The sequence below is a fragment of the Hypanus sabinus genome, chromosome 9 (assembly GCF_030144855.1).
Source record: "Hypanus sabinus isolate sHypSab1 chromosome 9, sHypSab1.hap1, whole genome shotgun sequence".
NCBI classification, from domain to species: Eukaryota; Metazoa; Chordata; class Chondrichthyes; order Myliobatiformes; family Dasyatidae; genus Hypanus; species Hypanus sabinus.
In genome coordinates, this window is record NC_082714.1 from 138,559,943 (window position 1) to 138,572,292 (window position 12,350).

The 12,350-nt window shown below is 41.6% G+C and overlaps 1 protein-coding gene across 2 annotated transcripts in view; it reads left to right on the top strand.

Moving 5' to 3' along the window:
- The first annotated feature begins 241 nt into the window (after nucleotides 1-241).
- The window catches only part of LOC132399847 (tyrosine-protein kinase HCK-like), a 154,490-nt gene continuing 142,381 nt past the window's right edge, over nucleotides 242-12,350 (top strand). The window contains exon 1 of one of the 2 annotated variants that reach the window (XM_059980673.1): nucleotides 242-357. The gene's annotated coding sequence lies outside the window, so the exon portion shown is untranslated. Of the gene's footprint in view, nucleotides 481-12,350 lie in introns of both variants that reach the window. The other variant, XM_059980672.1, reaches the window with a different exon arrangement.

Genomic DNA, 12,350 nt, shown 5'->3' on the forward strand with positions numbered 1-12,350 from the left:
TCAGAGGAACGCTTTTTGGTGACCCATTTAACAATGGACCGTAAATGAACAGACCAGCGCGAAATATCCCTCCACAGCGAAAAGGACTAAAAGAATTAAGTCAAAGGGGACCAAGACTTGCGTCCCTGGGCTAAGTGACGTTTCGGGTTCTGCTCGCAGTTCAGCACGCCGGGATTGGAAGGAGGGACTGCAGCCGCTCACACTTCGGGGACCGCCCACTCGCAACTCTCCCCGAACGCCAATGAGACCGCCCGAAGGGGTGGCAACTTCGCAGGCTCGGCAGACATCAGGAAATAGGTCGCACAATGTAAGAAGTGACCAGGCAACTATTTGAAGTCTCCAGCCCTAATACCTGTGGTAACTATGGGATTTTACCCTGCTGTTTGACCCGGGGAAGGAATCTTTGAACCCGCTTGTGTGTGGTGGTTTTATTTCTGATTGTCTACTGTCAATCTCGGGAAGGAGGGAGTACAGAGAGAGGTAGGTGTATGGGTTTAAATCGGACTTTCACGGGGACTGATTGCGGTTGTTTTCGAGAGTATTTCTGCCGAAACTGAGTTCCTTGTGTTCCTGTGACACAGGCTGAACAGGACTGTGTTTGGTGGTCTGCCTGAACTATGTAAAGGTTAACCCCTCTGCTAAAACCCATCGGTTATGGAAGTCTGGTTACTTCGGTCTTCTCCTTTTCCCGATGGCTTAAGCAACTCTACAGTATCACATAAATGTTATTGTATTAAAGTAAACAAGAAGACATATGTATCGATTGCGCGCTTTTGGCAAAGTAACTGTGTGTTTGGGGGAACTAGAAGAGTAAAGGGCGTTATCTCGGTGAACTTGGACGATAATTATCACATGATTTCTGAATTCATATGATAATTAGAGCTTTTTGGAGATTTATGGAGTTTGCGTTTGCAAATATCCTGCGACATCGCGAGGTACATCCTGAACCAACAATATCAACTACCTTAAACTGGGAGATTGGTGAACTATATTTGTGTACGCGGCTGCATCGTATTGATAAACGTTACCAATGGTAGTATGAGTGAGTCCCCAGCTCACATTCGGATTTGTTAGTCATGTCCCTCCCATTACTTCACATTTTGTAGACTTTCTCAGTGGAAGCCGACATAGTCAGAATAGGGCACAAAGTTTCCGAGTCCTTAAACAGCTGGACCTCCAAGCATTGGACCAACTGTTCAAAGAATTTTACTTCGAATCCTAAGGGGAAGCAAATGTCTCGACATCTTAATCTCGTTCACTCAATAAGATTCTGAAAGATGTCGCGAATTTAAATTAACAGAAGAGTTTCCAGAGAGAGAGTATTCTGGACTGTGTGCCGACTATCACACGAGAAAGCTCCTTCTACAATAGTTCAGCCGAAACGTTTGGGTGTACCTTACGGAGGTACACACCCGGTACGGTAAGTAGCAATATGAGAAGGCGATGGGGCTGGGGTAAAGGCTGATAGGCGGAACTAGATGGGGAGAAAGTGATGGATAGAAGGAAGCAGGTGGGGCGGGGGGAACTGTGACCGTACAAAGGACACGTTGCTGAAGGAACTCAACAGGCCAGGCGGTAGAGGTTGACACCTTACATGCGAGTATAAAGAAGTGGTAGGCAGTATAAAGAGGTGGGGGAAGGGTGAGGCAGGAGAGAGAAGTGAGAAGCGGATCCTGGTGAAGGGGAATTAAAGAGCAGGTGGGGAAGGATGAGTGAAGATAGAGACAGTGTATGGGTGGTGATTGGTGGAGGCAGCAAAGAATTGCAGATTGTGGAGTTTGATAGAAGGGAAGGTGAGCAGTGGAACCAGATAATAGAGGTTCTGCAGGCAAATGGGAACAGTAGGGGAAAGGCGATAGGAGATCAATTGGGTTATATGGGTGGTGGGCAGATCGAGAGGGTTAACTAGGCAACAGGAGGCTGGCAAGTGATGTGTGGAAAGTAAGTGGATAAGGAGGAGAAAGAAAGGAACAAAAGGGGCATGAGTATCGTCCTTCTAATATCTGGGGGTGTGGGTTACGTGAAATTGGAGAATATAATGTTCATGCTGTTGGATTGTAGATGCCCAGGCAGATTATAAGGTGCTCTTTCTCCAGTTTGTGTTTGGCCTCACTGTAGTAGCGGTGGAGACTGAAGACAGATGACTTGGTGAGGGAGTGGAGAAGGAGTTGAAATGGTTTGCAACCCAGGAGCTCAAGATAATTATTGCAGATGGAACTCAGATGCCCTGCAAAGTGACCATGCAGACTGGGTTTGGACTTGCCAGTGTAATAAGGGTTTTGGGTAGAGGCTGGTACGTGATCGGTGGAACTAGTTGCGGAGGAGTACACGATGGGCCGATGGATTGGGGAGAGTGCAGGGCAGAAGCTGGGTGATGATTGGAGGAACTAGATGAGAAGTTGATGGAAGGAACTATTTTAGAGAGCAGAGTGGAGAGAGGCTTTCTAGGACACCAACACTGTGTAACTTCTGACTTTTTTTTAGCTGTCCTAAAATGCTTCAGCACATTTTTTCAGGATTATATTTAATCTGTCATTGCTCTACCGATTTTATTAACTCATCAATATTGTTCATCCAGGCTGGAATTAAAGTCTCAAAGTAAGGGGCCAGCCAATCATGACAGAGCTGGGATGAAAATTCTCCATCAGGAGGGTAGTGAATCATTGGATCTATTTATCCAAGAGTGTTTTATGATCTCAGTCACTAAATGTAATTGGAGGCTTATCAATAACTTGTTGGATGTCGGGAGTATCATGGAATTTGGGGTTAGTACAGGGAAGTGGTGTTGCAATAAAAGATCAGCCATGACTTATTGCACAGCAGAGCAGGAGGAACTCGTAGGCTTACTCCTGCATTTGTTTCTGATGCTATTGTCAAAATCAAACAATGATGTCCAGTGCAGATTCTTCATTGCGCAAAATTATTTCAGTTTTTATTTTCCTGGTTCTACATGTGAAATGCACATCACTTCCACTGAGTTTCATTTCGGCTCCAAAAGATTCTGTATTGAATCCCAACGGTTCATCCTTTACTCAATTCTATATTTTAAAAATGCACATTGCCTTCTGGTGAGATTACTGTATATAACAGATGTAAGAGACTGCAGATGCCGGAATGTGGAGCCAGAAACAGACTGCTGTAGGAAGTCTGCAGATTGAGTAGTATCTGTGGGGATTTGGGGGGAGTGATGATGGGGAGAGGAATTGTTGACGTTTCAGGTCGAAACCTGCAACAGGAGTTTTTGTCATGTTGCAAGATCACATGGCCATCTGGCTAGTTTTATGTTAGTTTCAAGGACGTTATATTCTATTGTAACTTGGTTGTTTCCTAGAGTCCCATTTGTTTTCCTTTTGTGAGATGCACCATTTTTAAGAATATTGTGTTTTTGTATGAATCTGTTCATGGCCTTTGCTCGGGGTTCGATTCATGTTACTGTCTGGGAGGAACTCGTATGTTCTCCCTGTAAACGTGGGGGCTTCCTCTGGGTGATTGGTTTTCTTTCCACATTCCAGGGGCATACAGTGATGCTTAGTGTTTGTGAGTTGTGGGCATGCTATTTTGGTGCTGAAAGTGAAGCAACACTTGCAGGCTGACTGCATCATGGTCTTCAGACTGTATTGGTCATTGATGCAAAATGATGCATTTCACTGTACATTTTGATGTACATATGACAAATAAAGCTAATTGAGTCTTTACCCAACCCACATAGCCTTACTTCCATCTTAACTCAGAAATTCCCTCATTCTTCAAATCCCCTTCCCCCTATATTTTCCTCTTATTGACTTTCTCCCTGCTAATTGGCCATACTTTTTCCAATCATTACTCTGTGAAATATTCAGATGTATTTAATTTTGTGTGGTGTTCAATATAAATGCTAAATTAATGATCAGTGTTAACTTCAGTTGAAAGCACATTAACTTGTAGATATGATGTATCCAAGCCAAGATTATAATTTCTCTAGAAAATCATTGTGACCTTATTTCAGGCACTGTGAATTAGTGAGCAAAGTGTATAGCCCACACATATAAATGATTAGTTTGAAAGGATATTGTACTGTCATGGCTACACTGGCTTTCTGTGAGTGAAGAGCCAAAGCTGGTGCGCCTTAGCCTTAGTTGAGGAAATCCTTGCCAAACTTGCACGGAACACCAGTGACCATGTTCCAAACTAACTATAAGAATCCTTTTGTTTCCACATTCATAAAAAGATTCTCTGGTCAGGGGGTTGGTGCTTCTGATGTTCAGATCATTCACTCAATTCATTTAACAAAAACTTAGGTTTTGTGTTAGGCTCCACTTACTCTGCAGCTCACAACTGGATGCCCTATTCCATCTACTACCAAGGATCAGTGGTGATAGCCTAATTGCCTGCATTTGGCAAGGCTGTGCCAAATCTCAAAGAATTAGTGATTGACTTTCTGCCACAACGCAGCTTAGAAGTGAGAATTCTGAGTGTTGCGCAGCATGGAACAAATAGGTGCTATTGGGACTGGCTGAACCTCTGACCTACATTTCTCTAGAATGGTCTACATTCTATATAAAGACTTATTTAAAATACTTAGAGAAAAAAGCATTTGATAACATTTAGTTCCTTCTAAGAACACAGCCTTTGTTAACATTTCCAACAAACCTGCATTTACTGCATGTGCTGGCAATTATCCCAAAGAGGCAACCATGTGAGTAATTAATGAAAAGTGTTCATTTTGTGAATTGCAGAACACATTTCTTCCCTGCAGTTTGACACAGGGGAGAAAGATGCTGAATGTGTGATATAGAACCATGAGATGCAGGAGCAGAATTAGGCCATTCAGCCGAACAAGTGTGCTCTGCCATTCCATCATGGCTGATCCCGGATCCCACTCAAGTCCATCCACCTGCCTACTCGCCATATTGATCAGGAAATTATCAACTTCCACCTTAAGTATACCCACGGACTTGGCCTCTACTGCAGTCTGTGGCAGAGCATTCCACAGATTTACTACCCTCTGGCTTTAAAAAAAGTGTTCCTTCTTACATCTGTTCTAAAAGGTTGCCCCTCAATTCTGATGCTGTGCCCTCTAGTTCTGGATACCCCCACCACAGGAACTATCATCTCCACATCCACCCTATCTAGTCCTTACAACATTCGGTAAATTTTAATTAGATCCCTCCCCATTCTTCTAAATTCCAGTGAGTACAGGCCCAAAGCTGCCAAACTTTCGCCATATGTTAATCCCCTCATTCCCAGAATCATCCTCACCTCCTCTGGACTCTTTCCAATGACAATATATCATTTCTGAAATATGGGGCCCAAAACTCTTGACAATATTCCAGTTATGGTCTGTCTAGTTTCTTATAATGGCTCAGCATTATCTCCTTGTTTTTATATTCTATTCTCCGTGAAATAAATGCCAACATTGCATTTGCCTTCTTTACCACAAACTCAACGTGTAAATTAACCTTCTGGGAGTCTTGCACGAGGACTCCTAAGTCCCTCTGCCCCTCTGATGTTTGAACCTTCTCCCTATTTAGATAATAGTTCACACTATTGTTCATTTTACCAAAATGCATTACCATACATTTCCCAACACTGTATTCCATCTGCCACTTTTTTGCCCATTCTTCCAATTTGTCTTTTGTCTATACTGAGCTGTATTAACAAAAATGTGCACTTCTACATGAGAACAAAGCCATGTGCAGATTGTTTGGACCTATCAGCAGGATAGAAGTAGTTAACACTAAGCATGAATGGAAATGAAGGTAGAAAGAATTAAGGACAAATTCAGCACTCATATCTGGCCTCAAAAGCACAATGACATCCGAATAGTTATTGTGCAAGAGAGAGGAGGCAAGAGAGGAAGATCACTTCCACTGAAGCAAAAATTGTAAAATATAGTTCAACATGATAAAGTGTTGATGATCAGGGTTGCAGGTGAAAAGATAAGTGAAAGGAATCCCCAGATGGGGGAAAAAATCAACCTCAGTTCTTCCTTTTTTATGGGAAACAGTAATTCACTATTGAAGAACAGAAGCAGTCCCTTTATTTTCATGACCTGCAAAGTTCATGCACTTTTGAGGAATCAATTCTGATTAAGGAAAGATATGCAAGTTTTGCCAAATATAGGGTAACCTATATTGTAAAAGAAAAACAAATCTTTACAAAATGTCAAGAGTGGCATATATAGCGCAGATACTGGGTCAAATACCGAACATCAACATCAGCTGTCAGGTGGCAAATGGATGCCGAAATATGAAATAAAATCAATTAGAGATGCACTACAATAAAATAGAGGAATAGTCCATGTATTTTCTTACTTTAATCTCTGACTTGAAAGGCAATGAGTGCTAAAAGTGCAGCTTCCCCGAAGTAAAGCACTAAAATGGCAGTTCAGATGTTTCACTGAAGTGTTCTGAACCCATGTTCTTCATCATTTGTAAGTAATAATAATAGTGAGGCAGTAATGAAGATTAAAGCATTATTGTGATAGTTTGAGTTTGGAACTTCTGCTGATGATTTCAAACTTAACATAAAAACTTTTCAATTAAATTAATTAATAGACTGGAAAAAACAGAGGTCAAGGAATGGACTCTGGTATCTTTCCAATTATGTTGTAGACTCTTATTACCTTTACACGGAAGGTGTCTTCCTCATCAATAAAACTTGGTAATCTTTTGACAGGGGGTTGGCAGAAACACAGGTCAGAAGATTGACAATAAGCCAAAAAAAGTTCATGTTTTCCCCTATTGGAAAAGAGAGCACTACTACTACTACTATGTCGACTCAGGCCTGGGGGGCTGGCATCGGGGGCAATGACGGACTCTCCACTCCTCCCTCTCCCTCATCAGTGTGTTCAGTTCATCTACAGAGCAACTGACCTAGAATTACTGACTCCATAAGGGTTGAAATCAATTGCAATTGCTGGAAAAACTCTCATTTTTTTTACTCCTTATTGTATTTGCAGTTGTTCTCAAGCCTGTTTCATGCAGTGTGACCTTTGACAAGTGGAAAGCATAATGTAGAGAATCCTCACCTTCATTAATAAACTGCTTCCAATCTGCATTTTAAAAAATGCAGTTTTACTTTTTATTTTGCCCTGAAAGTGATTAGGGTGCAGTGCAGAATTTGTGGTGGTGTTTTGTGTATTTTAAAAAATGCTGCCATTTTTCAATAGAGATGTAGGGACAAAGTGTTCATTTACAAGGAATGTGCAAGCATGCGACACCATAGTGCCTAAAATTATAGATGGAGCAGAAAGTAAAGTTTGCAAAATAAAGAAAGTTGATTAGAAGGCCTATCAATTTAGTAATGGATTAAATATAACTGAGGGAATCGTAGCTGGACTTAATAGCAAAGTGTAGAAGGTTGTAAAATAGCCGAGGTAATCATGAGCCATGAAAGTCCAATTTATATGCTTTAAATTGAATTTGAACTTGAAACAGTGACTAATCATAGTACTTTCATAAAACAATTTCAATTTTTTTCTGGAGTTTTTGTGCTATGCGACTGAGAAAATATTCCCAATAGTTTGAATTAAATGCAGTCAACAAAGTAATGTAAAAAAGTAGTACCAGGAAATTAGAATTAATTGATGAGCTGAATTGAAAACAGCTGCATCACAGTTTTCAGAGTTGGACTGTGCCCAATGAGTGAGCGAGATTGTTTAGAAAGGGTGAATAAAAACGAGGCAGCAGCAAGCAGAGCAGGCCAGTGTTGGAGTGGCTTTGACCTACTAGGCTTGGGTGAGGAAAGTATCTGATGAGTTTTTTCTCCTCTTTATTCTTAATTCCCTGTCTGTAAGGGCACAGTTAGTGCAGTGAGAATGGTTCCAGGAGCAGTGTCTTGTCTTGTGTGTGAGATGTGGGAATTCTGGGAGACCACCAGCCTTGCGAATAACCACATCTGCCCTAGGTGCACCGAGCTGCAACTCCTCAGAGAACATGCTTAGGGACTTGGGAGGGTGGGGAGGATACTAACTACGATTTTAATTTGGGTGCCTTTTCCTTATTGTTATGAATTATACACATTTGGATATTAGATTTGTTTGTTTTGCACTGTATTAATCTTCATTTTGTTGATGGTTTTTTGTAGTTGTTTTGTAGAAATACATTAAAAAATTAATTTAAAAAAGAGAACGTGCTAAGGAACTGGAGCTGGCGCTCAATGTTTAGCTTGTATGGGAGATTGAGGAAGTGATAGACAGCAGCTGTAGGGAGGTAGACACCACTAAGTTGCAGGAATCAGGTAACTGGATGACCGTCAGGAGAAGAAAGGGAAAAGGGGAGCCAGTACAAGAGTACCCTGTGCCCCTCAATAAAAACTATACCATTTTGGATACTGTTGAGGGGGACAACCTACCAGGAGGGTAGCAACTGCAGCAACTGGATCTGGTGCTGTGGCTCAGAAGAGAAGTGAGGTGAAGGGGACTGCAGTAGTAATAGAAAGTTCCATAGGAATAGAGACCAGATTCTGTGGGAGTGACATAGAGAGCCAGATATATGTTGCCTCCCAGGACCCAGGGTTACTAATGTCTCAGATCAGGTTGACAGCATTCTAAAGAGGGATGGGGAGCAGCCAGAAGCCTTGGTACATATTGGCACCAATGGCATAGCTAGGAAAGGTGAGGAGGTTCTGAAGAGAGATTTGGAGGAACTAGGTAAAAGCTGAAGAGCAGGATCTCCAGGGTAGTAATCTCTGGATTGCTGCTTGTGCCACTCACCACTGAGGGTAAGAATAGGATGATGATGAATGTGTGGCTGAGGAACTGGTGCAGGGGGCAGGGGTTCTGATTTCTGGTCATTGGGATCTCTTCTGGGGAAGGTATGACCTGTACAAAAGGGATGAGTTACACACATGCCCAAGGAGGATCAATATCCTTGCAGGCAGGTTTGCTCGTGCTGCTTGGAAGGTTTCAACTTATTTGGCAGGGTGATGGGACCTGGATTGATGGGTCTGAGCATGGGGTAGTTGGTTTACAATCAGAGGCAGTGTGTAGTGATTCTGCTAGCAAGGAGAGGCTGATAATAGGACAAAATTGCAGTCAACTGGATGAATTGCAATGTAAAAAGGGGACAAAATCAAAGAGGGTGATGAATACAGAACTGGAGGTGTTATATTTGAATGCACACAGTATGTAGAATAATTTGTACCACAGTTACAGACATTGTGAGCATCACTGAATCATCTGAAAAAAGATTATAGCTGGGAGCTTAACAGTCAAGAATACACATGATACCTAAAGGACAGGCAGGTGGTTTGTGTGACTCTGTTGGTAAAGTTGAAATCAAAGCAATAGAAAGAGGTGACATAGGATTAGAAGGGTAAAGCTAAGAAAATACAAAAGTAAAAATAATCTGATGGAAGTTATATACAGACCTCCAAACAGTAGCAATCTGGTCTACAAATTACAAGGATAGACAGAAAATTCATGTCAAATGGACAATATTACAATAGTCATGGGGGATTTCAATATTCAGGTAGATTGGGAAAATCAAGGTTGGTGCTGGATCCCAAGATGAGGAATTTGTAGAATGCCAAGATATGGCTTTTTAGAGCAGCTCGTAGTAGACTCCACTAGGGGATCAGCAATTCTGTATTGGGTGTTGTGCAATGAACAGAAATTGATTAGCGAGCTTAAGCTAAAGGATGCCTTAGAAGGCAGTGATCATAATATAATAGAATTCACCCTGCAATTTGAGAGGAAGAGGTTGAAAACAGATGTGCCATTATTGCAGTGGAGTAAAGGGAATTACAGAGGCATGAGAGAGAAGCTAGTCAAAGTTAATTGGAAAGGGATGCTAGCAAGGATGATGACAAAGCAGCAATGGTTGAACTTCTTGGGAGCAATTTGTAAGGTACAGGTTAGAGACATTCCAAAGAAAAAGTAGTCTAAAGTCAGGATGATGCAGTCGTGGCTGACAAAGGAAGTCAAAGCTAACATAAATTCCAAAGAGCGGGTATACAATAGAGCAAAAATTAGTGGGCAGTTAGAGGATTGGGAAGCTTTTAAATACCAACAGAAGGCAACTAAAAAGTCACTAAAACGATAAAGATGGAATACAACGGTCAGCTAGCCAATAATATTAAAGAGGATACCCAACGTTTCTTCAGATATTAAAAAATGTATAAAAAAAAAGGTGAGAATAGATATCAGACTGCTGGAAAATTATGCTGGTGAGGTAGTAATGGGAGACCAGGAAATGGTGAGGGAACTGAATAAGTATTTTGCATCAGTCTTCACTATGGAAGACACTAGCTGTATGCCAGAAGTTTGTGTGTTAGAGGGCAGATGTGAGTGAAGTTGCCACTACTAGGGAGAAGATTCTTGGGAAACTGGAAGATCTGAATGTAGATGGTATCTACCACAGGGTCCTGAAGGAGGCAGCTGAAGAGATTTTGGAGGCATCAGTCATGATCTTTCAAGTATCAATGGATTCTCACAACACATACAAAATGCTGGTGGAACACAGCAGGTCAGGCAGCATCTATAAGGACAAGCACTGTCGACATTTTGGGCTGAGACCCTTCCTCAGAACTAGGCCCGAAACATCGACGGTGCTTCTCCTTATAGATGCCACCCGGCCTGCTGTGTTCCACCAGCATTTTGTGTGTGTTGTTTGAATTTCCAGCATCTGCAGATTTCCTCGTGTTTGATCAACGGATTCTCGCATGGTTCCGCAGGACTGGAAAACTGCAAATGTCACAGCACTCTTCAAGAAGGGACAGAGGCAGAAGAAAGGAAATTATAGGCCAGTTGGTCTGACCTCAGTGGTTGGAAAGATGTTGGAGTCAATTGTTAAAGATGTGGTTTCCTTAACAATTGGGGCACTTGGAAGCACAGGCTAAAGTCAGCATGGTTTCCTTAAGGGAAAATCTTGCCCGACAAATCTGTTTGAATTCTTTGAAGAAATAGTAAGCAGAATAGACAAAAGAGAATCAGTGAATTTTGTGCACTTGGATTTTTAAAAGGCCTTTAAGGTGCCACTCTTAAGGCTGCTTATCAAGTTAAGAGCCCATGGTATTACAGGATAGTTATTATCATAGGTAGAGCATTAGCTGATTGGGACGAGGAAAAGAATAGAAATAAAGGGAGTATTTTCTTGTTGGTTGCCAGTAACTAGTGGTGATCCATAGGGATCTGTGTTGGGACTGCTTTTTACATTATATGTCAAAAATTTGGATGACGGAATTGATGGCTTTGTAGCCAAATTTGCAGATGATATGAAGACAGGTGGAGTTGCTGGTAGTGTTGAAGAAGCAGAGCAGCTACAAAAGGACTTTGATAGATTAGGAGAATGTGCAAAGAAGTGGCAGATGAAATACAGTGTTGGAAGGTGTATAGCCCTGCACTTTGTGGAAGAAATAAAAATGGAGACTTTTTTTAAAGGGTGAGAAAATTTAAAACTCTGAGGTATAACAGGACTTGGAAGTCATCATGTTCAATTTTCAGTTTAAGTCAGTGCTGAGGAGAACAAATGTAACATCAGCATTCATTTCAAGAGGACTGGAATATAAGACAAGATGTAAATTTGAGGCCTTGTAAGGCACTGGTGAGGCCTCACTTGGAGTATTATAGACAGTTTTAGGCTGCTTATCTAAGAAATTATGTGCTGACATTGGAGAGGTTTCAAAGGAGGTTCATGAAAATGAACAAAGTCCTGACGAAGGGTTTCGGCCCGAAACGTCGACAGCGCTTCTCCCTATAGATGCTGCCTGGCCTGCTGTGTTCCACCAGCATTTTGTGTGTGTTGTTTGAATTTCCAGCATCTGCAGATTTCCTCGTGTTTGCTCATGAAAATGATTCTGGGATTGAATGGCTGATCATATTTGAAGAGATTTGATGGCTTTGGGCCTGTATTCTCACTGGAATTTGGAAGAATGAGGGGGATCTCATTGAAACCTTTTGAATGTTGAAAGGCCTTGATAGATTAGATGTGGAGAGGGATGTCCATTTAGAATGGAGATGAGGAGGAATTTCTTTAGCCAGAGAGTTGTGAATCTGTGGAATTCATTGCCATAGGCAACTGTGGAGGCCAAATCATTTGGTACTTTTAAGGCAGAGGTTGATAGATTCTTAATTAGTCAAGGCATGAAGGGATACTGGGAGAAAGCAGGAGGTTCGGGCTGAGAGAGAAATGGATCAACCATAATGAAATGGTGAAGTAGACCTGTTGGCCAAATAGCTTAATTCTGCTTCTATATCTTACGGTATTTTGAATTAAGCTACTTTAGATTCTACATGACATCAGAAGAGGGAAACAGGCAAGGCCATGCTTTGAACATATTTGAGCCAATTTTCATCATGATATATTTTAGTTACCTCGCCTGACTTTTCTGATCTTTCAGTATTCCTTCTTTTCTCCTTTATTACTCCC